This window comes from Cynocephalus volans, chromosome 11, assembly GCF_027409185.1.
Source record: "Cynocephalus volans isolate mCynVol1 chromosome 11, mCynVol1.pri, whole genome shotgun sequence".
NCBI lineage: Eukaryota > Metazoa > Chordata > Mammalia > Dermoptera > Cynocephalidae > Cynocephalus > Cynocephalus volans.
Window position 1 is genome coordinate 36,539,500 of NC_084470.1, and position 26,553 is coordinate 36,566,052.

The window sequence follows — 26,553 nt, forward strand, 5'->3', positions numbered from 1 at the left end:
CACAGGTGTTGATTGCAAGGACGCTCTCTAATGTATGTCCCGCCTGCTAGACTCCCTCTCAGACTCTGCTTCCCAGGGAGGCAAACCAGTGACAACAGCCCAGGCTTAGCCTTCTCCGTAACCTCCTACCTCTCCAGCTAAGGCCTCCCTGCAGGGCTGACAGCTGGAGGCACTCCTGGCAGCTGGGCGAAAAGTCCGTCAAGGCACATCACCGTGTCCTGGCAGGCACATCACCGTGTCCTGGCAGGCACATCACCGTGTCCTGGCAGGCACATCACCGTGTCCTGGCAGGCACATCACCGTGTCCGTCCGTGCAGCTGGGCCTCTCTCCATCCAGATTAAATACATTGGGCTGGGGGCAATTTAACCAAGGATATTCATTCTCATGGGCAGAGTAGGAAACAGACATGTTATAGGAGAAGTGGAATAGGCTTTGGAATCAAAGACTGGATTTGAATAATCCCGAATGGGCCACTTGAAAACTGTGACTTTGGACAAGTGATTTTACCTTTCTAGATTTCATTTTCTCATTTGTAAAACGTAAAAAATGATGGCCATCTCTAAGAGCTTTTGTGAGAGTTAGAGCCAATAATTTATGAAAGTTTCTAGAGCAGGACCTGGCATATAATGGTTCTTTTCCTATAGAGAGTCCATGGATTTTTTTTTTTTTTTTTTACTAGTCTATGATTCCAGAATCTTTCTGAGTAAAGTGTAAGGAATAAGAAAAGATGACATGCCTGGCACAAAGTGGGTATCATCATATGAAAAATGTTTTGGGGCCAATTTATAGGAAAGTTTTGGGCAGGGTGTCACAGAGCTGTATCCTTGTCCCTAAAATGTTTTTGTTTATTTAGTTTTTCTCTTAAAAAGTTTTTTTAAAAAAAAATTACACAAGCACTGGTAGAATATATTCTTATTGTAGCATAGTCAAGCAGATAAAGCTGAAATTACTCTTGACCATCTCCTCAGAGTCATTACTATTACCAGTTTGGTGTGTTTTCTTTAAGGCTCTTTTAAAATGCACTTACATCATATATGGATATGTAGAAATACAGAGTTTTTGCTTTTACAGATATAGTATCACACTTTAATATGTCCTGCAAATTGCTTTATTCTCGTAACCTCATTTAAAAAAACAAACAAACTACATTTATTTATTTATTTATCTACTTATTTATTTAACTATTTCCCTCAATTGGTTCCATTAGGAGAATTTCCAGTGTTTTCTCTATCACAAACAGTGCTCTAATGGTTATCCTTATTTCTGCTTTCTGTGGAAATGTGTCTGTGCATCCGGGGTGTAGATACTGAGGAATGGAATTGCTGGATCAAAAGATAAACACATCTCAAATTTAAATACATTTTGCAAAATGCCTCCCCAAAAGTCTGCAATCTCACTAGAGTGATGAGATTTTTGCCCCATCCTTGCCAACACTTGATGTTACAAAACTTTTCAAATTTTGTTACTCAAATGAACCTCAAATTGTTTCTCATTGTTATTTAATTTCCATTTTACTGATTACTAGTAAAATTGAATGCATTTTCATATGTTTATTGCTCATTTTTCTATTTCTATGAATCTCTCATTTATCATTTTATATTGGGTTATTTGTTTTATTCATTTGTAGAAGTGCTTAGTATATTCTGGATATTAATCTTTTCTTATAAACTTTAGAAACAAATTCTATAATCTATTTTCTTTTAAACCCAATTACAGTGTTTTTGTGATATAGAAATGTTAAATTCTGATATTGTCAAATTTATAAATTTTTTACTTTCTAGATTTTATAACATCTAAAAATCTTGTTTAAAAGGGAGTTAAGGTTATAATCATATTCTAGATTTTCATTTTTTAACTTTAAACATTTAATCCATCTGGAATTTATTTTTGTGACTGCTAGGAAATCTAATTGTTTTCTTCCAAATTTATAGTCAATCGTTGTCAAAATTATTGCATACCTCAGCTTTTTTTCCCAATGATTTAATATACCACATTTTAAAAATCATGTACTAAGTTCCTTTTACACATAATAGATATGTTTAGGATTTTTCTCTTTTTGTACCATTTATATATGTGGCTATTCCTGCTCTAATGCCACACTGTTTTAATTACTGAAAGCAAAATCATCTATTCTTGGACATTTTCTTATGCAGATAAAATTTAAAATCAGTGTGTGTCCTATTTCATGAGATTTTTTGGAGGATTTTAATTGATATTTCTTTGAATTTGTAAATTATTTTGAAGAGGTATATTGAAGACTGCTTTTATGCAGTTAACGTGCTAAATTTTTAAAGGTTTCTTATGTAGGGATTATATATTTCTTACTTATTTATAGTGATAATACAGTTTTTGTTGTTGTAAATGGGATACTTCCCCTCTCCCAATTGGTCATTATTGGTTTATAATAGAGCTGTGGATTTCTGTATATTGATCTTATATCCAGTTACCTCCTTACAAATTTTTTGTCAGTTGCTTCTCTTGATTTTACATGTTATACAATTATATTACCTATAGTGCTTTTTTCCTTTTCTTTTGTTACTGAATGGGCTACAACTGCTACAATTTTAAATAGTAGCAGTTGCAGCAGGCATCTTTGAATTGTACCTGACTTGAATGGGAAAGCTTCTAATTTTCACCATTAAGTATAACATTTGCTTTGTTTTTTGATGTTTTTTTTCTGTTTTAGTTTGCTGAATTTTTTTTTTTTTTTTTAAAGATGACCGGTAAGGGGATTTTAACCCTTTATTTAGTGTTGTCAGCACCACGCTCTCCCAAGTGAACTAACCAGCCATCCCTATATAGGGATCCAAACCCGTGTCATCTAGTTTTCCCTCATATATTGAAATGTTCATATGGATTTTAATCTTTGATCTGTTCATGTAATTTAGTATATAAGAGATTTTTAAATGTGATCTAACATTAAATTCCTGGAGTCAGTAATTTTTTTATTATTTAAATATTTTGCTATGTAAATTTTCTGTATATATGTTCATACATAAGATTGGCTATGTTTTTTCCTTGTATATTATTTTTCTGGTTTTTAGTATCAGTATTATGCTAACCTCATGATATTAATTAAAGAGCATTTCACCTTTATCTGTGTTCTGGACGTGTTTATATAACATGGAAATTATAAACTGGAAACTTTGGCAGAACCCGCATGTGAAATCATATAGACCCAGTGCAATTTCAGGGAGCAGACCTTTGATTCCCTTTGATATTTCTTTTATGGCTAGTATTCTATTTAGGTTTAAGAGTGTTTTTACACTTTTATGTGGATAGGTTCTTTGGTGGGGATGGGGGGCCGGAATATCAATTTTTTTGTTTTGTGAATCTTAAATTGTGTTATGATATGACCTGCATAATTTTTTCTTTTTGGAGTATTTAAGGTATTTGTGACATGATACATAGTTTTTGTAAATGTGCCATGTTTTTTTACACAAATTGGCTGCAAAATTTTCTCTTTTATATCTTTAGTTCAAGTCTGATGGTTACATTATTTAAATCTGCAGTGTTATTAATTATGTTTTTTCTACTTTATTTGTAGATTTTTTAGTGAGGCACATAAAAGTCTTTTGATGAATTGATTATGTTTTGTTTGTCCCCATTCCTCCTAATATCTTGGAGGTTATATGTTCTTCAGTTCTCCTGGTGGTTACTGTTACATTGAAAACAATTCATTTAATTTAATGTTTTTGGAGATGTAGCCCAGGTGATCCAGAATTATTTTTAGAGCCACATACCCTGATTCTAGGTACTCTGCATGACTACAACAGGAGTAATTTAATTGCATAAGCCTTTAGTGAGCACCCGCTTTGTGTGAGACTCAGTCTGAGCCAGTCAATGTGAACTTGGAAGGTAAGTGAGATAGTATTTGTGTTCATGAGACTCATAGTCTGGTGGGGAGACCAACAAGTAAGCAAATTATATTATCGCATAGACAGTGATCATAGAGGCACATACAGAGTGATGGGAGGGTATGGAGGTTGGAGTATGTGTGGTAGTCTGTCACATAGTGGTCCCCAATGAATCATGCTACCCAGCCTGGTGTAGTTCCCTCCCCTTGAATTTGGGCTGGGCCTGTCACTCATTTCTTGCTGATAAAATGCAGCAGAAATGACACTGTGACTTTTTTTTCATGTTTTAATCCCTTTGCTCTTTTGTGCTGCATTCTGAGAGAATCTCTTGGCTTATTTATTAATCATTCCCCAGCTGTTCCCGTTGTGCTGTTTATTTTTTCCCCCAGGATCTCAATTGGTTCTTTTTCTAATGCTTCTTTTCAAGTTTCTCTCTGTTTGTTGCATTAACTTAGTTTCTTTGGGTGTTTGTTCTGTTTGTTGAGGTTAGTACCTCTGCTCCTCGATGTTAGCTTTCTGCAAATATCAGGACATTGTTGCTTTTGTACTTATCTGGATATTTGAGATTTTCTGTTAGCCCGTCTGTTTATGCCATTCTGCCTCTAATGGAGAGAGGTAAGATGTGATGCTGGGGGGATACTAGTGCCGAGTTATCCGATGGTGAAGTCCCATGCTACTTCTGGGACTCTCCAGCTGTCCCAGGTACTGTGTGGTTCCTTTCATCCAAACATCCACCCCTCCACTTCACTCTGCTTGGCACTGGTGGTGTGCGGTGAAGCACCTGGTTGCCCTCACCAAGCGTTTGCTGAGTGGCCTCAGCCCCGCCCCACCACACTCCACTCTGGTCGTCTCTTTTTGCTGCTCTCCCGGGGCAGCTCCCCTCTTCAGAGAGGCTCTCTCCCAGGCATGGGTTGTGCTGGGCCTTCCTCCTCTGATCTGCTTGTGTCTGCTTTCTGTCTTTGTTCCAGAGATGTTTATTTTACAGAAAAATAACTTGTGATAAAAATATAACCTGGAATTAAGAGCTGGCATGACAGATAGGAAATTCTGATTGTTCATTTCAGCCCCAAATTCAGACCTGTTAAGATCATTTTGAAATTTGAGTGCAATAGAAATAAATGTAGGGCCTGGAATTTATCTTTAAAAGAGCAGTTAGACCAGCATAGAGTGGAGAAAACCTAGTTTGATAGCAATTCATGAAAAAAAAAATTCTAGAGCATTTAGTTTATTATAAGCTTTAAAAGGTTTGATATAAGCCTGTTGATGTAATTCCTAAAAAAGGCAATGCAATTTTAGGTTACATTGTTAATGGTGAAGCATCTTTTTATATGTTTAATGTCTATTTGTATGTCTTTTACTGAGAAATGTTTGTTCATATCCTTTGCCCTTATTTTATTGAAGTGTTGACATTAATCTTTTTCTTGTTGATTCATAGGAGCTTTATATGTATAGCCCCTTTGCTGTCACATATCTTGTATATGTTTTCCTAGTCTGTGTTCTGAAAATTTTTTATGGTAACTTTTGCCTATGAGATGCTTAACCTTTTGACTAGTATTCGAATCTGTGACTATTTGGTGTCATATTTAATATTCTAAAAAGCCTTCTCCACTCCAGGATTATAGAATATTCTTTTACATTTTTCTTCTAGTATTTTTATACTTTTATTTTTGTGTTTAAATTTTTTATCCACATGAAATTTATTTTTATTTATGTGTAATGTTAGGTTCTATCTTCATTCTTCTCTAGATGGGGAATATACTGCTCCAATGTTATCAGGATCTTTGTGCCTATATTCATAATTGAGGTTCTTTTGTATTTCCTATTTGCATGTTACCTTCATCAGGTGTATTAAGAATATTATGATAGCCTTGAAAACTGAGTGGGGAAGGTTTTTTTTTACGGGAAAAGTACAAAGGAAAATATGCTTTGGAACAGAGTGATATGATGTAAATCTTCCATTCCTCTCCTTTGCTTAAAATCCTTTAGTGATATTCTCATGCCCTCAGGATAAACCAAAATTTCCTGGCTGGGTTACAAGGTCATTTCTTATCTGGCATCTTCCTTTTCTTTGCAGCCTCATCACTCTCTGCATGCTGCCCGCTGCCTTGCTTCCTACCTCCCACTGGCATAGTAAACATTGTGAGGGTCGGGATTTTGGTGGTGTTTTATTCTTTGCTCTCCCTCCAGCACCTAGAACCATGCCTGGCACACTGTAGTGGTAAACATTTGTTGCAGAAATAACTTGCAATTCCTGGAAAAAACTACTCTGTCCTCAAGGCCTCCACATGAGCTCTTCTCTCTGCTTGGCACCTTTTCACCACACTCTGTGCTTAGGTAAACCTACTTGTCCTTTAGGACTCAACTTAGATATTACTCACTCTTGGGAAGCCCTCTCAAGCCTTGGTTAAGTACCCATAGAACATTACTATTGTGCTAATCATGCATAGTTTAATAGGTTGTTTACTTGGGTAACAGGAAGCTAAGAGGGAATTCCTGTATAGAACTATCAAGAGGGTCCAACTGGGAGTGAAAGTGATCCTAAGTCTCTCACTAAGCCTCCTCATACTAAGAGAGCTGCCAACAGTTGGGCCTGATAGCTGCTCAAGGCTTACTGAGGGGTAGATGACTTGGAAATGCTACCACCAAGCACCGTTTCAAGTTTTGAATGAAGACTGGGGAGGGTAGAAGAGGTTCATTTTAAGAATTGCAGGTTATCAGTCTGGTGGGGAAAGATGTGGCTTTTCCCATCTTTTCCCCTAATTACTGTCCTTTCTTCTCAAGCCAAATGAAGGTGCAACTCCGTAGAATAAAGTTAAGGATTGGAGGCATCTGCAAGAATGGGAGCCTAGAGCCTTACTGCTAAGACCCATGGCTAAGGCAGTGGATTAGGATTTGTTGGTGAGTCTTGGGCCTACCAGAGCAGGACAAAGGAGAACTGGAGAGAGATGATGGACAGGCTCGAAGCAGCTTGCTGGTATCCAGGGTGAGAGGAATGCCTTTCAGGCAAAAAAATTCCAGCAGGAAGGTGTTTTGGAGATGCTGCCAAGGGCAAGAGCTAAGAGGGTATCTGAAAGAGGGTGAGCTGGGGCTGGATCTCCCATGTCAGTAACCCTGCAGTGCAGAGGACCTGCCAGGGCCCCTAAAGGATGTGCTCCAAGTGCCTCACGAGAGATCAAACATCAGTTATATGAGCTACTTTTCTTTTTCTTCATCCTTCCCACCCCAGCCCACAAGAGGGAGAGAAAAAAGGTATTCCAGAAGCAGACCATATGACCATCTACTCTGCCACTTGGGTCAAACCTGACCTGGGGGAGAAAAGATAACATTTATGTTTGAGTTTAAAAATCGAATTTTAATAGCTGAAAATGACCAGAAAGCTACAAGATCTGCCTGAGATGTTGTTATGGAAAAGAGCCATGTAACACTGGACAATCAAGGAGAGTATTTGGAAAAAAATAAAACCGTTTCATGTTTGTGTGCTACATGGTTCTCACTATTCAATGAACTGATTATATTTGTTCTCCCACTTGTCTTTATCTTGCATTGGATTGTAAGCACCTGGAAGGCAAGACTTTGTAGCCCCAGCACCTAGTACGCAGTAGGTATTCATAAATATTGGTTGAATGAATGGATAAATAAGTGAATGCATGAATGAATATAGCAAAATGACTAAGGGAGATGAGTCATCCCATATAATGCATTATTTTAAAAAATGATATACTAAAAACTTATTAAATTATTGAGAGATGAATTGGTCTGGGTCCAACCAAGAAACCATACAGCGATTTGAACAGGGAAGGTTTAATATAAAGAATTATTAACTATAACAGGGGATTGTGTAATGAGGAATTGGCAAATAAAGAAGTAAAGAGATCTCTCAGTAATATGAGAATAGCAGAAATAAGGGGTTGTCACCATCCATAGGGCTGAGATCATGTGCCCAGGAAAGAGCCCACCATCCCTCCCAAGGCTAAGCTCCAGACCATGTTGGAGAGGGCAAGGCCATGGCTTACTGAATGGTGGAGAGGTTGCTATGGGGCCTCACTGGTGGAGTTTGCTGGAAATCCACCCTCTGAGGTGCCAGGGAAAGGTTTCTCACCATAGGCACACAGCTGCAAAACTGCCTAAGCTGGCTGCTGGTGCTTCAGGTTATCATACACCACAGGAACCAGACACTGGGCAGGAGCTCAGTCCAAAACAGTGGCCTCTCATAAATTTTATTTAGCAAAGCAAAACCCCCTCCTCCTGCAATTTCTCCTGTGCCCTCTAGTAACAAATCTTAACATCCTGTCTGTAGGCAAAGGAAAAATATTTAAAGGGCCCAGATTCATTTTCACAGAGCAGGCACTGAAGAGTACATTTGAATCTGAGAGACAATAAATTGAAAAAAAATTACAAGGGGAGTTAAAAATCAATCGATCTATTTATCTATCATCTATGTATAAATTGTGCTGGCTTGCCCTCTAAGCAGAAGTTTATGAACACGCCTTTACTTTTGTAAATTATTCAGGACAATGTCTAGGAATATACATTTGGGCAGTAATAAGTTCTATAGTTGTGTTTTAAATTTTCCATTTTCTCCTTAAAGTCAGGCAACCAGTCATCTCTTCTCCCGTTTTGAAAAACGCTTGCCATCTTCTTCCTAGGAACAGAGAAAACCAAGAAAGTTCATTGAGCTCTTTGGAAACATTTTATAATTTCCAAAGCACCTCCATATATGTTATCTCATTTGATCCTCAAAACAGCCCTGTGACATAGGCGGGATGACAATAATTCATCTGTCCATCCATCCGTCCATCCACTCAATAAACATTTATTGAGCACCGTGGATGTGCCAATTCTTATGCCGTGTGTTGGGATTATAGAAGTACAAGGCCCTCCAGAAATGCGCAGTCTAAGGAGAAACTAGATAGATAAATATGACATGGGAAGTGGCGAGTTACATTCTAGAAGCCTATAAAACAAGGAGACTGACTTTGTTTTATCTTCAACTACAAATGAACATTTGTATTTTGGTGCTAATATCTTGGATTTCCCCATGGGTCTTCTTAGACCCGCTCCAAGTAAATTTTTAGCAGGGTTCATAGAGCCTGACAGGCAAAGTTGAGATTAGAGGAAATTGGGCTTTATTTGTAAAGCCTTTGAGTTGGTTTTAAAAAAAGACAGGAGACCCAACCTCATGTAAACCTCACAATCACCCTGTGAGCTGGATATTGTGATTCTCATTTTGTAGCTGGGTAAACTGAGGCTCCAGAGAGATGACGTTTGCTTGTGACACGCGGCTAGGACTAAGTGGCAAGGCCTGGATCAGGACCTGGCCTGTTTCTACAGGCTTTGAAGACATGTTTTATGAGGCCACAGTCTCTCTTAGATGCTGCAAAGTGGTTTTTCGTTTGTTTATTTTGAGAGGGAAATTTTGAGACTTAATTTATGAAAGCAAGGGACTTTGGTTTCCTGGTCTTAACTTTTAGATTCACATTTATTTTCTTCCTTCTTTTTTTTTAAACCACGTTATTGAGGTGTGATTGACATGCAAAAAATAAACATATTTAATGAGTACAACATGTAGAATATGTTTATAGGACAATGTTTAAAAGTTGCCTGTGGCCGGCTTCTCAACTGTCTGCACCAACATGGTGGAGAAGACATTATCGCATTTTCAGATTTGACTCAGCTGAGCTCTTTGTCAGGCTGTAGTGCCTGGCTTGGTGGCCTGCTAAGTCTTTCTGCTTTGTAACCCAGGATCCTCCCTACTGCAGAATCTACAGAGGTCTGAACTTCCCTTGAAATATACATATATAGAAATGTCTCCATGCATGGAGATACCTGCCATGCATGTAAAAAGGAACTGAGCATTAATCAGTTTTTATTGGATTATGAGAATAGGAAAAAAAATTGAGAACGTAGTAACTTGTTGTTCATCTGTTGAAATAAAGAAAGTGGATGATGTGTTCTGAACTAGGCTTTCTCCTCGGTGTCAAGTAGATACAGAATGCATTCCTTTTCAAAACAAGTTATAAGGAAAGGAAGACTCCTCCCTTTTGCCCACTGCTCACTGAACATAAAGCCTGCCGGGTGGAATTTTGCCCGATCAGCCTTGCTCTCTAAGCTTCCACACAATCAGCAATGTTGGCTTCATCGGAGGCCTCATTTTAATCTTCATGGATTTCCAAAATCTGAAGCTTTGCCCAGACTGAGACAAGCAACTCTACCCTTTCAAATGTCAGTTTATTTCTTATTTTGGGTTGACTATTTTCAAACATAGACTACTTTCCATACTGCTTGTTCTCATATATGAGTTTATAATCCTCTCATAGAGGGTTTTACATGAAAATGTCCATATGTCATAGTCTTAGAAAAAAAATGTTTTGAGCAGTGAGATGAGAATGGGTTATATCCGAGTCCTATACAGTCAGAATTCTCCTTTAAAAATATAACTGTTAGAGGCACTGTGGCCGAGTGGCTAAAGTGTGGACTCTGTTGTCGAGCGGACTTGAGTTTTGAATCTCATTTTTGTTAATTGTTTTTTATGAGTCTTTACTAAGTCATTTATCCTCCCTGAGATTCAGTTTCATTGTGTGAGAAGTGGATGTAACTGGTATCTCCTGCTGATCCATGTTTTAACATGAGGTAAAACTTACTTTACAATTTAATTGGCTTTGAGCACCTCCTTCCTCCTCCTGTGAAAAGCATCCTTGGCTGGACTGTCTTTGCGTTTCTAGATGGACCCGTTCTCCTCTCTGCTCCGCCTGTGAGGCTGGTCTTCAAGGACTTTCAGCACTCAGGCTCCGAGTGAGTTCAGCCCATGGAAAGAATCAGGGGCATTTGCAGGGGGAGGGAAGTGACGTCAGGGATTCCCCCACCCATTTCTCTGGATTATAATATTTGTTCTCTTTTCTTGTGCCTTTGTGGGTGGTAAGGATAAATGTCCTTAGCTAATCCGTGCTACTTACCCTTCCTTGGTTTCCCTTAAATCTGTCTGCATCTTTATAAACAGTGTTTTATTAAACTCTCAGTCACCCCATCGAGGTGCTCTCTGAAGTTTCCTGCTGAAAGCCTGACTGATATGAGGCTCTTTTCCTGCGGTTCCACAAGGACCCCTGGGGTCTGCTCTCTGGATTCCAGACCTAGTCGCAGTTGCTTGCTGGGAGAGCTTTTTGGCTGTTGCTGCTGTCCCTAGGCATTGCTGCTGTAACAAGAGCAGCCTGGTTGCCCCTGTGCCTTCCTTCTTGTTTGCACCCTACGATCTAGGATGAATTGCATCCAATCCCTCTCTGGTGCCTGCTGATCCAGAGCCTTGTGTGATCCCAGTCCTTGACTATGGTGCTGTCACCTCTAGTAGGCCGTTAGCCATGGGAGGGAGAACACAAATGCTGCCCAGGAGCAAGAGCAACAGCAGGCATCCCACCTGCCTTGGTCTTTGGCCTTGGATGCCAGGTGCACGTCAGTGATACAGGCTCGACCCCAGCCCAGTTACTCCACTCATAGAGTTCTCTCTCTCTTTCTCTCTCCCAAGCACAGTCATTTCCCCAACATGCCCTGCAGTGCCAGGCTGACTGAGTAGTAAATGGCATTTCCAGCTCTAGACACAAGTTTTGTATGGAACCATCCCTCTCTCAACTGGGAATTCTTTATGTGGTTCCTTGGATTCCACGGGTAGGGCTGTGATTCAATGCAATTGGTTTCCTTTGCAATCTCGTATATTTTATTTTATGCATTTTAAAACATAATTCTGAGAAGGCATCTGCTGACTTCAAAAGGCTGCCAAAGGGGGCCATGGTACAAAAAAGATTAAGAGCCTGCTAATCTAGCAGGCTGCATCCGCCCAATGAGCAACACAGCTTTCTGTGGGTATGACATGGGCATATTAGTACCCACTTTGCAGGGTGCTGCAATGAGATGATATAAGGAAAGCAGTTGGTTTCCTCTCGCTTACCAGGGCCAGGTACTGTGCTAGTAGCGTATCAAAACCATGAATACTTTAGGTTCCCCACTCCATTAAAAGCAATAATCCCCTCAAATATCAGAAAATGGAGGAAAAAACCCTCCCCTTTTCCAATTTTCCCAAGCTTTTTGGGTGACATGCTCTAGCTATGGTATTCTTATCAGCTTCCGTTTCCAGGAGTGGGGTAGTTAGGTCATCTCTCCTCTCCCTTTCTCAATTCCAACATACAAAACAATTCCCAGCCTTTCTCTGCACTGCCTTCTAAGATTCAAGTGCATATCCACTAGGCACCAAATTAGTAAGCCTATGGTAATAGTGTCCAAGTTAATCTTGCTGTAAGTCATTGGTGCCTGTTATGTCCCAGGCACAGCACTTATGAGATACAGCCCCTGACCTAGGTTTCATTATTGTACTATTTTATCCATCCGAATTAAGCTGCCAGAGATTGTACTATGTTTCTGGCTTGTTACTTCAAGCCAGAATGATAAAAAGTTGGTGAAATATACTCAGAAAACAATTCATGAGTACACTGGGACAGAGGGTGATTAGTTAATAGAAGGAGATGGGAGGAGGAGAAATTGATTTCAATTTGAGTAAGGGGTAGAAAAAAATGCATTTTGAACCGTCAGTAAGTTTATTTTTTGTCTGGTTAGAATTTTTAATGCTGTTTTTATAGTAACTATTTTGTTCAGTTTTATTTCCTAGAAGTTAAAGGGTGGATTGAATGATGTATTATGAATCAAGAAAATGGTAAGTGAGTGTTGTTTGGACAGTTGATACTTAAGAAGTCAATTTTTATTGTTTTAAACTTTGTCTGAAGCAGATTTTTACAGCTGAGTAAGATACCTGTGGGGATTGATGGAAAATATTTGCAAAGTGTTTTGTCCTTAGAGCAAAACCTTTTTATTGATGAGGGATTAGCATTAATGATCCTTAGTGCAAGACTTCGGTTTGGACCCAGTACCTTAATATTGGCCTCAGAATTCATCCTGCTAGAATCTCTAGCAGCATTTACACTAGAAATATTGGGTTTAATGAATTTTTAACAAACCAGGCTGCATCCAGAGATGAGGAGATACTTCTTGGGCCTTTGAAAATTTCCCCAGGAATCCTGGGCAGCACTGAACTCAGACATTTTTTGCCACTCAAAGCCTTTTTAGCCTGTAATGACAGTTTTTAGTGCTACACGTTGAGCTCCAAAGTATTGTGGCACACACATGGACTTTGGAATTAACAAACATGGGTTCAAATGCTGGTTCTGCCTTTTATTAGCTGTGTGATCCTGGGAGGTATACTTCATCTCCCTGCTCTTCGTTTACTGATTTGCAACATGGGGATCACAGTGTCTATGTTGAAGTCTTGTTTTAAGGATTAGAGTCAGCGAGACTCAAGCTCCTCATATGGTACCTGGCACAGAGTCAGTACTAAATATATGGCAGATGTTGTTGTGATTATCTTTATCTTCTATTTCTCTATTTTTTGATGTTTAAATGTTGTATCTAAAGGGAACAAACACTGTAAGGATCAGATGCCAGAGAATGGATAGTTCTTGAATTAAATTGGATGAGTCCCTTCTACTCTTAGGTGATCGCCAACATCCCAACTAATGTCAACTTTTAAGATTCTATTAACTAACCTTTATGGACAGGTGGAGTCACCTCTGGGAGCAGGAGTATTATGTGTGCAGTTGTGCTTATGAATGAAGAGCTACCGGCAGGTGTCCGGACAAGAGGAGGTAGGGTAGCCAGGAACAGGATGGTTGTCTCTCAGGAGTGAGTCTCGGCCCGGACAGTCTTCTCACACCATGCTTCTGAGCATGATGCTGCGACAGGATATCCAGGGGTCCTGGAGGCTCTTTGCCTTCGATTAGGGAATGGGTTTCACAAAGGGAGTAGATTCTTGAATTGAGTGACTGTTACAAAGTAATGATTTGACATGAAAGAGAATGAAAACACTCATTATTGGTGAGGATGTGGAGAAATAGGTACTTTCATACCCTATGTATAGAAATATACATCATGACAGCCTGTTCTGGAGCTCAACTGAGTATCAATATGTACATCTCTATTGACTTAATGATTCTACTTTTAGCAGTTTATCCCAAACAAGTATTTAAACAAGTGCAGAAAGATACAAAGATAAATGTATGTAGGTACAAACATGCACACACATGCCACATACATGTACACATTACACACGTTTACAAAAGAGTGGTCACAGCTTCAATTTCTAACAAGTGAAGATCATTCAATAAATTATGGTTTGTTCACATAACAGAATGGAAATGATACTGTACATCTATATTGACATGTAAAGAGATTGACCATATAGTTTTAGCAATTACAGACATTCAGCCATGCACACAGGAGGGTGAAAATATGCAACCTTTTTTTTAGTAACTTAGTTTTATCTCAACTTTGAGCTCCTGTCTCACCAAACCTCAGACAATTCAACCACTGGTTTTTTTTTCTCAAACACTTAAAGTGTTTTCCCGGACATTTTAAGATTTAAAGGTAATTAATTCTGAGTTCCTTTCCCTACCCCTTCCCAAACCCTTTAGGGTAGCACTTACATTTTGGGTGCTTATGTATGGTTATGGCTTTAGAGGAAGACATTTGGTCAGTGGAAATTGTGTTTTCCTCTCCATCTATGGACCTGTGAAATGAGAAGACAAGTTATTTGCTTCCAAAATACCGTGGTGGGTCAGGCAGAGGATAACAGTTATAGACATTCCTAGTCCAAAGGGAGAAGATGGAAGGTAGAAAAGAGTTACCAGTCTCAAGCAATTTTGAAATCCAGAAGGACAAATTCCATTTGGTTTCCAAACCTAGGACTAATTCTCGGTGGCTTGAGACTCCACCCTCTGAGATGAAGTAACCCTGCTTTCCGGTTGTTGGCACACACCCCCACCGACATCTCAGGCTTAACTAGGAGCTGTCTCTAGGCTTTACCCACTCTGGGTTTTCACCTGGGGGGACATGCAGTCTCCTTGGTTCCCAGATCCACCCAATCTGGCTTGGATTATTGGTTCTTGGTGTGTGTAACAATCACCTAGAGGTTTTGTTCAAACAGAATTTCTGATTCAGTAGATATGAGGTGGGGACCAAGAGCTTACATTCTGAGGAGTTCCCAGATGCGGCTGATGTACTGGCCCAGGGACTTGGCCTAGAGTATGGGGCAGCGTGGCACAGAGAGCTACACGACCTTCTCTGAGACCTGTACTAGCTAACTCCCCTCTCTGGTTTTCCTTCTCTGACTCTAGTCTCTGGGGCACGGTGATCTAGCTCTTGAACTATTCTCTTTCCAACCCTTTATTTATGGTATAAATTCTGTGCTCTCAGAGACAGATTCCTTTAGGACTTTAGTTTGTGATATTCAAATCTAAGCTTTTGGTATGAAATAATGTTTTTCTCCCTCAAAAAGCCCAAGTTTTGAAAATTGAAAGTCTTATATTTCAAGACTGTTGTTTCTGCCAAAAATTTCAAAAAGCCAACTTAGAAACTCAAAAGCCAAGTATTTTTTTAATTTTAATTTTTAAGTTGACAAATAAAAATTGTATATATTTATCATGTATAACATGATGTTTTGAAATATGTATACACTGTGGAATGTAAATTGAGCCAATTAACATATGCATTGCCTTACATACAGCACTTACTTTTTGTGGTGAGAACATTTAAAACCTACTCTCTTGGCGATTTTCAAGAATACAGTACATTGTTAACTACAGTCACTATTTTGTACAATAGTTCTCTCGAATTTATTCCTTCTAAGTGAAACTTTGTATTCTCTGACCAACATCTCCCCAGTATCTCCCCCCACTCCACACCTTCAGCCCCTGGTAACCACCATTCTACTCTCTGTTTCTATGAGTTCAGCTTTTATAGATTCCACATACAGGTGAGATCATGCAGTGTTTGTCTTTCTGTGTCTAGACTATGTCACTTAACATAATGTTCTCCAGGTTCAGCCATGTTGTCACAAATGACAGGATTTCCATCTTTTTTAAGGCTGAATAGTATTTCATTGTGCATAGGTACCACATTTTCTTGACCCGTTAATCTGTTGATGTACATTTACGTTGTTTCTACCTCTCGGCTATTGTGAATAATGCTGCAGTGGACATGGGAGTGCAGATGTCTCTTCGGCATACTGATTTCATTTCCTTTGGATACATGCCAAGTAGGGGGATTGCTGGATCATATGGTAATTCTATTTTCAGTGTTTTTGAGGAACCTCCATACTGTTTCCCATAGTGTCAGCACAAATTTACATTGCCACCAGCAGTGTATAAGAGTCCCCCTTTCTCTGCATCCTTCCCAGCATGTGGTCTTTCTTGTCTTTTTGGTAATAGTCACTCTGACTGAGGTGAGACAGAGCATCATAGTTCTGTAGGCTAACACAGGAGTGATATTCACACCAAGTGAGATAGGGAGCCAGTGGAGAGTTCAGGGGTGGAGTATGGAAGGTAAACAGTGGCTAACATGTTCTGTTGGATCCTTAGCTCAATAATTTTTAGGCTTGGTTTTGAAAGTAAGTGTTAAAATATGTAAATTTCCCTCTAAGTACTGCTCTAGTTGTATCCCGTCAGTTTTGTTCTATCTTGAATATGTTTGCATCTATAGCTTAGAAGAGAGTTTAAAAAGTGTTAAATATAGATTTGTTTTCTAGTTATTTTTTTGTTATTGATTTTTAACTTAATAATATTGTGGTCATAGATTGAGCATTGTGTGTTGCCAAATCCTTTGACATTTGAGGTTAGCTTTGTGGCCAGCATCTGATCAATTTTCTTAAATGCTCCATGCGTGTTTGAAAAAATATATATTTTCTACTTATTGTGTTTGATGCTCCTTACATGACCAAGAGATGAAGTTTGTTAATTATTCTCTTCAAATCTTCTATAATTCTTTCTTGATTTTTTTTTTTTTTTTGGTAAGCTTGATTTATAAATTTTTTAGGTATATTTTCTTTCTTGTTCTACTGATAGGCTTGTCAATTTCTTTTGGTTTTGTTTTTTGCTTCATGTGATACATTTTCAGGCTGTTTGTGTTTTGTGTTATGAGGGTATGTAGTTGGGAGTATACAAGTATAGAATTGTTTTATCTTCTTGATGAAATGAATCTTTTGTTATTGGGTAGTGATCCTCCTTATTTCTGGTAGTGCTTTTGACTTTGAAGTCTATGTCGTATTACATTAATGTGGCTACACCAGCTTTCTTCTGGTGGGCCAAATATTGTCTATTTGTACCTCCAGATTCTCTCTCTACTCTTTCTGGTCAGGAGGTTGACAGCTGTGGACAGCATCACCCAGGTTCCTTCATCCTCTGGCCCCTGGTTGGGGTTGACTAGGGAGGACTGCCACGAGGAGTACAGAACAAAGGAGAGAGAGGAGTTGGGGTATTTATTCCTCCTGGTCACTCCCTGCAGTCCTGTGGATCAGCAGTGCCTCACCATAGCTTCAGGCAATTTCCTGCTTCCAGTGGCTGCTCCTTCCCCAAGCTCTTTTAGGCCCAGAGGTGATAATGCCGAGGTAACAGCTTCCTGCTGTCGCAAGTCCCTGGGTACTGCATCATCCCCTGTTAGAACCCTTCCCCCTACCCACGCCTCTCTTCAGTTATCCTTTGAGTGTGCTTTCTGTTTTCTTCTGGGACCCTGATTCATAGCCCATTCTTTCACTTTCCCGTATACTTCTGTTTTAAGTATGTTTGCTTTAAATGACATATTGCTGAATGTTTTAAAATCCAATTTGGTAACCTTTACTGTTTAGTGGAAGACTTTAGTTACATTTGTTTATTGTGACTATATACATATACACACACACACAAAAGGGGAACAAATTATGTTTGTGTGTATGTATATACATATTTCACTTTTCCTCATTCCATTTCCCCCCCTCTGTTTAGAAGTCATGTTTTATGTCTATTATTTTAGTGGTTACCATTTACATTATAACATGTCTATTTAACAAAGTCTAAAGTTTATAAATACTTTTGCCTTCCTTTCTAACAATATATTGACCATAGAGTATTATAATTCTGATTATCCTGTCTCATTTTATATTTTACTGTTTTCAGTATTTTCCTTTTATCTTGCCCTCCCTCCCGTATTATACATTATTATTATTATTATTTTATACAGTCAATGTTTGTTTATATCTTCTCATGTATTTCCTAATATCTTTGATCACTATCTTTATTGAATCTCGGATCTTTCATCAAGGATATTCTTCCTTAAGCCTGAAGTACATCCGTTAGAATTTTCTTTCTTAAAAGTTTGTTGGTGGTAAACTCATTCAATTTTTGTTTGTTTGAAATTGACTTTAATTCTTCTTTGTTCTTGAAAGGACTTTTTCTAGGTGTGAAAATCTAATATGACAGTTTTTTTTCTATACATTGTAGATATTGTTTCACTATCTTTTGCATTTGTTTTTGCTTTTGCAAATTCAACTATAATTGCCATTCTTTTGTAGGTAATCTTTTTTCTCCCTTTTTATGATCTTCCCTTTTTCTTTGGTGTTCTAAAGCTTTGCCAATTTGTTTTAGTGAGAATTTCTAAAAAAAAAAAACAAATCTTTGATGATGCTGGAGGAGAAGGGGTCTGGGAAGGCCTGGTAGTTGGCCTTAACCCACCTTGTCCTTGTACCAGGTTCTTGACTCTGCCACAGGAAAGAATTCAAGAGCAGTCACAATGGAAAGTGCGAATAGGTTTAAAGTAGTGAATAAGAGATACAGATTTCACAGAGAGTGTGGCATCACTCCAGAGACCCAGCAGGGCCCATACCAGGTCCCACACAAAAGCAAGAAATACCCCTTACAGGCCAGTAAGCCTACAGTGCAGGCTGGTTCAAGGGAATGAGCAGCCACTTGCCCAAAGTAAGTTCGATGCAAAAAAAAGATACACACCTCAGCCGGCCACGTGCAGGTTGGCCCCAGGAAAGTGAGCAACTCCGCCTTCTGCCGGGATCCAACTTTTATACTTTTGCTCTATAATACATATTTATGCTATCTAATGAATATAAATTCCACGTGACTGAGCACGCTTGGCCATTAGGGTTATATAACCCCCTTCTACGGAGCATGCTTAGCTACTGGATTAGCATAGATCAGCCCCCTGAGGTCTCACATTCGTCCAAAAATAGGTTCAACTCGCCACAGTAACTCTCCTCTAGAGGAGGGTGTAGAGGAAGGCCCTGAGACCTTGGGGAATGGCTTGAAACCCAGATCTGTGTCCTGAAACCCAAACCCAGGGAAACTGAGCACCTCCTATCTCAGGATGTGAGGATTGCTATTTTTTGACAATTCTGGAAAATTCTCTGCCACGGTTTCCTTGAATAGGACTTCTTTCCCATTCTCTGTTTCTTGCTAGAGTTCTAACTGGACACGAATTGGACTCCCTACACTATCCTCTATGGCTTCAAACCACTATTTTATATTTCCATCTCTTTGTCTCTCTGGGATGCATTTTGGCTCATATTTTCAAGTTGTCTTAATTCCTTAAACATAAAATATTGTTATTTTTCATTTTATTTCATATAGTTCCAATACTGAACGTCTTTGCAGGGTTAATTATGCAAGGGTACTTCAAAAGTTCATGGAAAAGCTGATTAAAAGATACTATGAATCCTTCCATGAACTTTTTGAAGACCCTTCCTATAGTCTGTTGGTTTTCCTGACTCTCATTCATGATACATTGTTTCTCTGTGTTTTGAGCTTTTATGCAGTGAGTGCCTCATTTTCCTTGGAATGGTATCTGGGAATTTTTTGAGGCCTGCTCCAGTGACGATTTGTGCTTTCTTCTCCCGTTTGCCTTGGCATATTGCTAACCCAGGACTAACTTTAAATACAATACTATACTTGAAGGGTGTGTGTGTGTGTGTGTGTGTTTACCACATAGGTAGCAGGAATTTGGACCACAAACCTATGTGAGAGCTGGTCTATGGTAGTGAATTAAAAATTTAAAAAGTCGCCTTCAGGCGGTGCCAAGTATGAAACAGAAATTTGCTTTATTATCTTTGTTTCTCATTCACCCTTGTAGAGAAGGATGTAATTAGACTCCTTAACTTGGGTGGCCCTAGAACTTTCTTCTCTCCCCTGTATCCCGATTGCCTTGAGTACCAAGGCTTCCTGTCCATTTAGGCCACTGCCTCAATTCAAGTGCTTATTACCCTTTTCTGATACTATTATACTAGCTACTTTATCATTTACAAATTTATATATTTTTTTCTATGAAAAAGCAAAACAAAACAAAAAACAGACAGAAAACCAAGGGCATAAGGAAAAACTTGTGGATGAAGGAAAATATGGAATGCTTCACGAATTTGTGTGTCATCCTTGTGCAGCAGCCATGTAATCTCTGTAGGGTTCCAACTTTAGTATACGTGCTGCTGAAGCATGCATATAATCGCTCCTCTGTTTGTTTCTTGGTCTCCAAACCTTACTCCCTCACCTCCATTTTTTTTTTTTTTGGCAGCTAGTTGGTGTGGGGATCTTGAACCCATGACCTTGGTATTATAAGGCTGTGCTCTAAACAACTGAGCTAACCGGCTGACCCCTCACCTCCATTTTTACACTGTCATCAGAATGATCTTTCTAAAAAATAAAATAGGTAATATAATTATCATACAAAGAGGAGACATTAGGCATGAAAGGAACTTCACAAACTGTCAGCGGACGGCAGACGCAGCCTCACCTCATCCACAGCAGAATCTCTAGCCGGTTCCTCTACCCTGTGTAGTCCATACTTAAGCCACACTAGGTTATTCATCAGTTTCTGAACATTTGATGCACACACTGAGATCCCATCTAGGACACCTGTGACGCTCATGGCTGGGACTGGGCTGAGGCAGGTAAGGCATCTAGGGTGCAGAATTTAAGGAGGCACTCATGCCCAGACTCAGTGAGGTATTGCTTCTGCCTAAAAAACTGCCTGATGCAATGGTTAAAGCCAACCTCATGTGTTACCTGTTTGCCTTCCTAAAAAAGGAGTGTAAGTTGTGCTAAATACCATATTCCATGAGGACAGGGACTATGTTCACCACTTGAGTGTCTGGAACAGTACCTAGCACATAACAGGTGTTCAATAAATATTTGGTGAATGAATGAATGAATGAGTGAACAAATGATTGAATGTATAGATTCTGGGTTTCCTGATGGCAGAGAATAAGTCATATTCTTCTCTTCCTCTGTCATAACTCACTCATATTAAACCCTTAAGATATTTGTTGGTTGAATAAATGGAAGGAGGACCTGTTTAGTCTAATCCAGGCCTTGGGAGGTTTCTGGATGAAACTTCCTCCTAGTACCTACACCTTGCCTGCTTGCTAACAGCTCCTTCTTCTTGAGGTTTTATGGTAGGGCATAGGTGCAGTCGGGCACAGACGACCAAAGCCGTGGGCCATCAAACTACCTAGAAGCTTCTAATATACAATACGAATTCTTGAGCTCCTCTCTCAGAGACTCCGATTCCATTTTTCTAAGGCAAAATTTTTAAAAACATCCCTGGCTGGTTTTGGTAATCAGTCAAGTTTGGGGACCAAGACACCATGGCACTGATAATCAAATTTTAGTTTCTAGATAGTCACGCGAATTTTCGTAAGAACAGTGATTGCTATAATGATTTCAGAATCCTGAATATATTACAAATACTTACATATCTGTGACTGTTTCTTAAACATGCCACAAGACATCCTGAGAGTGTGGAGTAGGAAGAGAAGACACAGCCACAAATATAATACTTGTGGGATTTACATCTAATTTGTTTGTCTTCTAGAAAATTCAAATGCCATCCTAGAGGATATACTGTCCTAAATGGATGGGCTGGAGGGTGATGACCAGCAAAGAAAGCTGAAAAGAGGAAAAAAAAAAACAAAACAAAAACTCCATCAAACTTAAAATAATTCTAGTCTTCACAGAAAGTAACTTTCTCATTGGAGAATGACGTCCATAAATAATTGAGATGGCTAATGGAACAAATAGCTGAAGGAGAAACAGACACGTTCAGTATGAGTCTCCAGCTGCTCCTCGTCCATCAGGGACGTTTACATCTAAGTACATCACAGGCATTTGGAAACCATGAATGTCATGGAAGTGTTAAGTTCAAAGACATTAAAAGTAATCTACTCCCTTAGACATAAAACATCTAACCTAAACCATGAGGAATTCTCAGTGAGACAGAAATAGCTTCTGTAGTCCTCACTGCTCTTTAATTTCTATTTCTACCATTTCATTATTCATCATTTCTACACAGTTCACTTTGTCTGTTTATTTAAAATGTGATTCCAGATGACAGGCAACAGTCCCAGCGTTCTGTCTTGCACAGCCCTTTCCGCCCTGAGAAACAGAAATTATATAACTTGTTTTCAATTGTGCAGACTGGGGAGGATTCACATGTTCAGTTTGGTGAGCTTCCAGGAAATAATTTTAACGTGTTTATCTGAAGCTTATCCAGACTTTCTTGATCTAGAAGTTAGACAGAAAACCCAGCAGAGAGTTGAAGGAAACCGGGCTCTGAAGAGAGGCAACTCTAAATGCTGATCTGCTCAGCCAGGACGACGCTGAGCTGTGATACCCCCAGTATTTGCACCTTGGAAAGTGAAAGACCCAGTTCTAGGACTGATGTGATTTAGAAACTCCATTCATATCAATGTTTGCTACCATGTACTGTTGTTTATTGTTCTGGTTACTTTTGCTGTGTAGCCAACTACCCCAAGGTGTCACGGTATAAACCATTTTATAGTCATACATCGCTTAACGACGGGGATACATTCTGAGAAATGGGTCATTAAGGGATTTTGTCATTGTGCAAACATCATGAAATGTACATATCTAGGCTAGACTTTTATACAACTGGCAGTGCAGCAGGCTTGTTTACACCAGCATCACCACAAACATGTGAGTCATGTGTTACGCTATTACAGCACATCAGCTATGACAACACTAGGAATTTTTCGGCTCCATTCCGTTATAATCTTATGGGACCACCATCAGATATGTGAAATGTCTTTACATAGGGCATGACTGTATTTTGCTCATGATTTTGTGGGTCAGGAATGTGGAAAGGGCTCAGCTGAGTGGTTCTTGCTGGTTGCAGTCAGATGTTGACCATTTGAATGCTTTACTGAGCTGGATTTCCAAGTTGCTCCACTCATGTGGCTGGCAGTTTATGTGACCTGTCTGCTGGGAGCCCCACCGGGCTTGTTATCTGGAGTACCTACATGTGGCCTCCCCATCCCGGTGATGTTAGGTTAGTCAGACTTCTGAAATGGGAGCTGACTCCTCCCAGAGCAAGCATTCCACGAGAACCAGGAAGATTCTGAATGGCTTTTCTGACCTAGCCCTGGGGATCACTTCTACCTCCTCTCTATTTGTTGATGCAGTCACAAGCTCATCCCAACTCAGTGGAAGACATTACTTCACCTCACAATGGGAGTGGTGTGAATTATGGCATTAAGAAAACCAAACAAACTCATCACACTCACATAATGCCAGACATTGAATAAAGTATATATCTTACTTAATCCTCACAAAAACCCTATAGTGTAAAATTCATGTGTCACAGACAAGGACATTTAGATTCAGGGAGGTTAAGTAATTTGGCCTAGGTCACACAGCTCATAAGTGGTTGAGATGGTATGTCAACCTATAACTGTCTTTCTCCAAATGTCTACTGTCTCTATGAAGCTGCTCAGTGTTTTAAGACTCAACCATTGCCTCAAATCTGTTATTGCAGCTGTTCTGGGCATCTGTACAATTCTACCGGTATAGAATGTTAGCCCATGAGTGCCAGTTGGGGTATCCCTTCAAAACAGGGAGCATTCACTTGAAGATGTGGCTCTTTACCTTTAGACAGGGAAGTGTTTCTGGCAGGCTTCAGCCCCTTATGTGGAGATGAAATCTGGGTTGGTACTACTCACAATCCCGGGGGGTCACAGAGATTCCTCTGAGGCTGAATAAATGAAAAGCAGATGTGCTAATTTTAGGAGGAAAGTCCTACAGCAAAGGTGTAAACTGGGCACTGTTCAAGCCAGTGTGAGCTATGCCAAGTGCCCATGTGGATAGATGGAACCTCAGAGTGTTTTGGGGCCTATGTCGCTGAGGGCAGATGCTGTCCTACAGGACCCAGAGATAGGCAGACCAGGCCGACAGTAGGAGAGAACAGAGCTGGACCCTCAGACAGGGCATGAGCAGAAACCAGGGGAGGCCCCACGGAGCTCCCAGCTGGAGGAAGGACACAGGCTGGAGGGCCAAGACCTTGGGGGAGTAATTCCCCTTTTTCTTCCTTAATCCCACAAATATTTATGGAATGTTTCTAGAAAGAGTCATAGCCCTTGGAGATAGCGGGGTGAACTAGCTAAATATCCCTGCCCTCAGGAGCTTACAGTCTAGATGGGGAGGGGGAGTCATTCATAGTTACACCAATAATTACCTAATTACCATGGAGACAGGTGGTGGCAGAGACTTCTAATTGTCCGGTCTGCATTCACTCTCCTCTTCAGTAATGAAGCCTCTTGGAGGCTAGAAAGTACATTTGCCAGCCTCCCTTGTGGCTGGGCGTGGCCATGTGAGTCATTTCAGGCTTTTAGAAGATATGTGTGCCATGTCCAGGTCCCGTCCTCACAAGGGAAATTAGTTACCCTTTACTTTTTTTTTCTTCTCTTTTCCCACTGGCAGGTACATGGTAAAAATGTGAGCAGACACCTTGGACACAGAGATGGAAGTTATTCACTGAAGGCAGCCTTGCCAGTTTTCCTTCCCCTGTTGTTATTATGACATTAGTTTTTACCCTAAACTAAACTGTAAGGACATATGACTAGGGAGGTTACCTAATTAAGGGTTACTTAGAACGAGCAGGTTCTGTCCTTTATGACTGAAACCAGTAGAAAGAGTTGGCAAAATCAGCAAAGCATAGTTTATAATTGCTTATTTTACTACTTGTTTTCAAAATGTCTTCTGGCTAAAGCCCTTTTTATTGCAAACAAAAAAGCCTGGATTAGGGTTGCCAGATAAAATATAGGATGCCCAGTTAAATTTGAATTTCAGACAAACAACAAATAATTTTTTAGTATAAATGTTGCATGTGACATTTGGGACGTACTTACACTAAATTTTTTTTCATTGTTTATCTGAGGTCAAATTTAACTGGCATCCTGTATTTTTTCTTTGCTAAGTCTGGCAACTCCAGCCTGGACTCGAGTCCCTGTGGACTTGAGGAGCTAAATGTTTTCTTCTTAAGATTTATTTGTCTTTATATTCATAGTGCCTGGCACATAGTAGAAGCTTAATAAAAAATTGAGCTTCTGAGATGAACAATGATAAATCATTCAAAGATCATCTAGAATATGAAACCAATAAAGGCTCAAAATTGTGTGTCCTTTCAGCAGTTTTAATTTGCCGTGATCAAAGATACTTAGAGTTTTCATTCTTCTGCACATTGTCTCAAATCATGTCAGTTCAGATGATTTTAAAAAATGGATTAAAATTCCAATAATGCTTATATTTTCTAATATTATCTAGGGAATAGGGGATTCCATGAACATTAGTTTTACAGATGGGGGAACCTTAATTCTCTTAATGCTAGCAATTTAAAAGTTGTATATATTTTGAAAATGGAAATCTTTTAAAAACATGCCCCCTTAATTTTCTGCTTCTTAAGCAGAATGATTGAAGCATCAGGCAAATAGGTTGACTTTAGATCGAAGTTCCTGACCTTTTTTTTGCCTAATCTCCTGCCATAACCTTGATAATTTCGGCATTCCTTTTGGTGGCTCCTCTTCACACTGGAATCCCTCACTCTATGTCCTCTGTCCCTATACACTCCACGCCAATGTCGTCCACTTGAAGTAGAACCACGCCCAACGTCTAAAACTTGGAATTTTCCTCCTAACTGTGGCCTGTTTCCCACTTCTCCTACGTTCTCACTTCTGCTGGATTTTCTTTGCATCCTCCTTGTAACTTCTTGATGTTTGGCCCTTTCCTGGTGTGCTAGCCCATTCCCTTTCCTACCCCTGTTCCAGTCGGCATCTGTTGGTGTCACAGCGCACAGGCGTGGCTACCTCCCTTGCGGGCTTTGCTGGAGAAAGGCATGAGACTGCAGATGGCACCACAAATGCCTGCTTTCTGTGCTGCGGGGAGCTCGCTAGTGTCTAGCAGTCTTCCATTAGCACTTGATGTCATGTGGCAGTGTTCTCAGTGGCTTTTCACATTTTCTAATTTCTGTAATCAAAACTTTGTCCTGACTCTCTTCTCTCTATCTTCTTCCTCCAGCACCAACTACCACTTCTAAGCAGATAACCCTTAGGACATTTTCTGTCAATGGTCTCAACCTCTCTCCTGTGATGTAAACTCATTTCCACCATTTTTTTTAATCCCCCAAATCAGCTACTTTACTTTCCAATTTATATAAACTGATGTGTTTAATGGGCAGCACTTATAGGGTAGAAACCTAAGACTTATTTTCATCATGTACTGTTCCTTTTAACCCCTTCTGAATGGGTGGTCCATTTTCTTCCAGTGGGTAGGGGAGATTGATAACTCTCCAATTCATTCTTAGATAATAGAAAGCCCGCTCCCAAAACACAGCCTTGGTATAGAAATGAGAATGTCCAGGCTAAGAGATCAACACATCAGCTTTCACTCAAGCACGTCTCTCCCCAGCGAGGGCCAGCCGTAGGTGGGCCATTTGCCTTTGGGGCAGGGGTTATGCTCTGCTCTTCTCTTTTTCTCACTCACCTTCTCCCAGACTCCCCAGCTGCCA

The 26,553-nt window shown here is 39.7% G+C and overlaps 1 protein-coding gene and 1 pseudogene across 3 annotated transcripts in view; one reads left to right on the forward strand and one right to left on the reverse strand.

The window, feature by feature from the left end:
* NR1D2 (nuclear receptor subfamily 1 group D member 2) overlaps positions 1-26,553 on the forward strand; it is a 146,073-nt gene that overhangs the window by 73,927 nt on the left and 45,593 nt on the right. The window lies entirely within an intron of this gene.
* On the reverse strand, positions 20,096-20,194 carry LOC134391412 (U6 spliceosomal RNA; annotated as a pseudogene).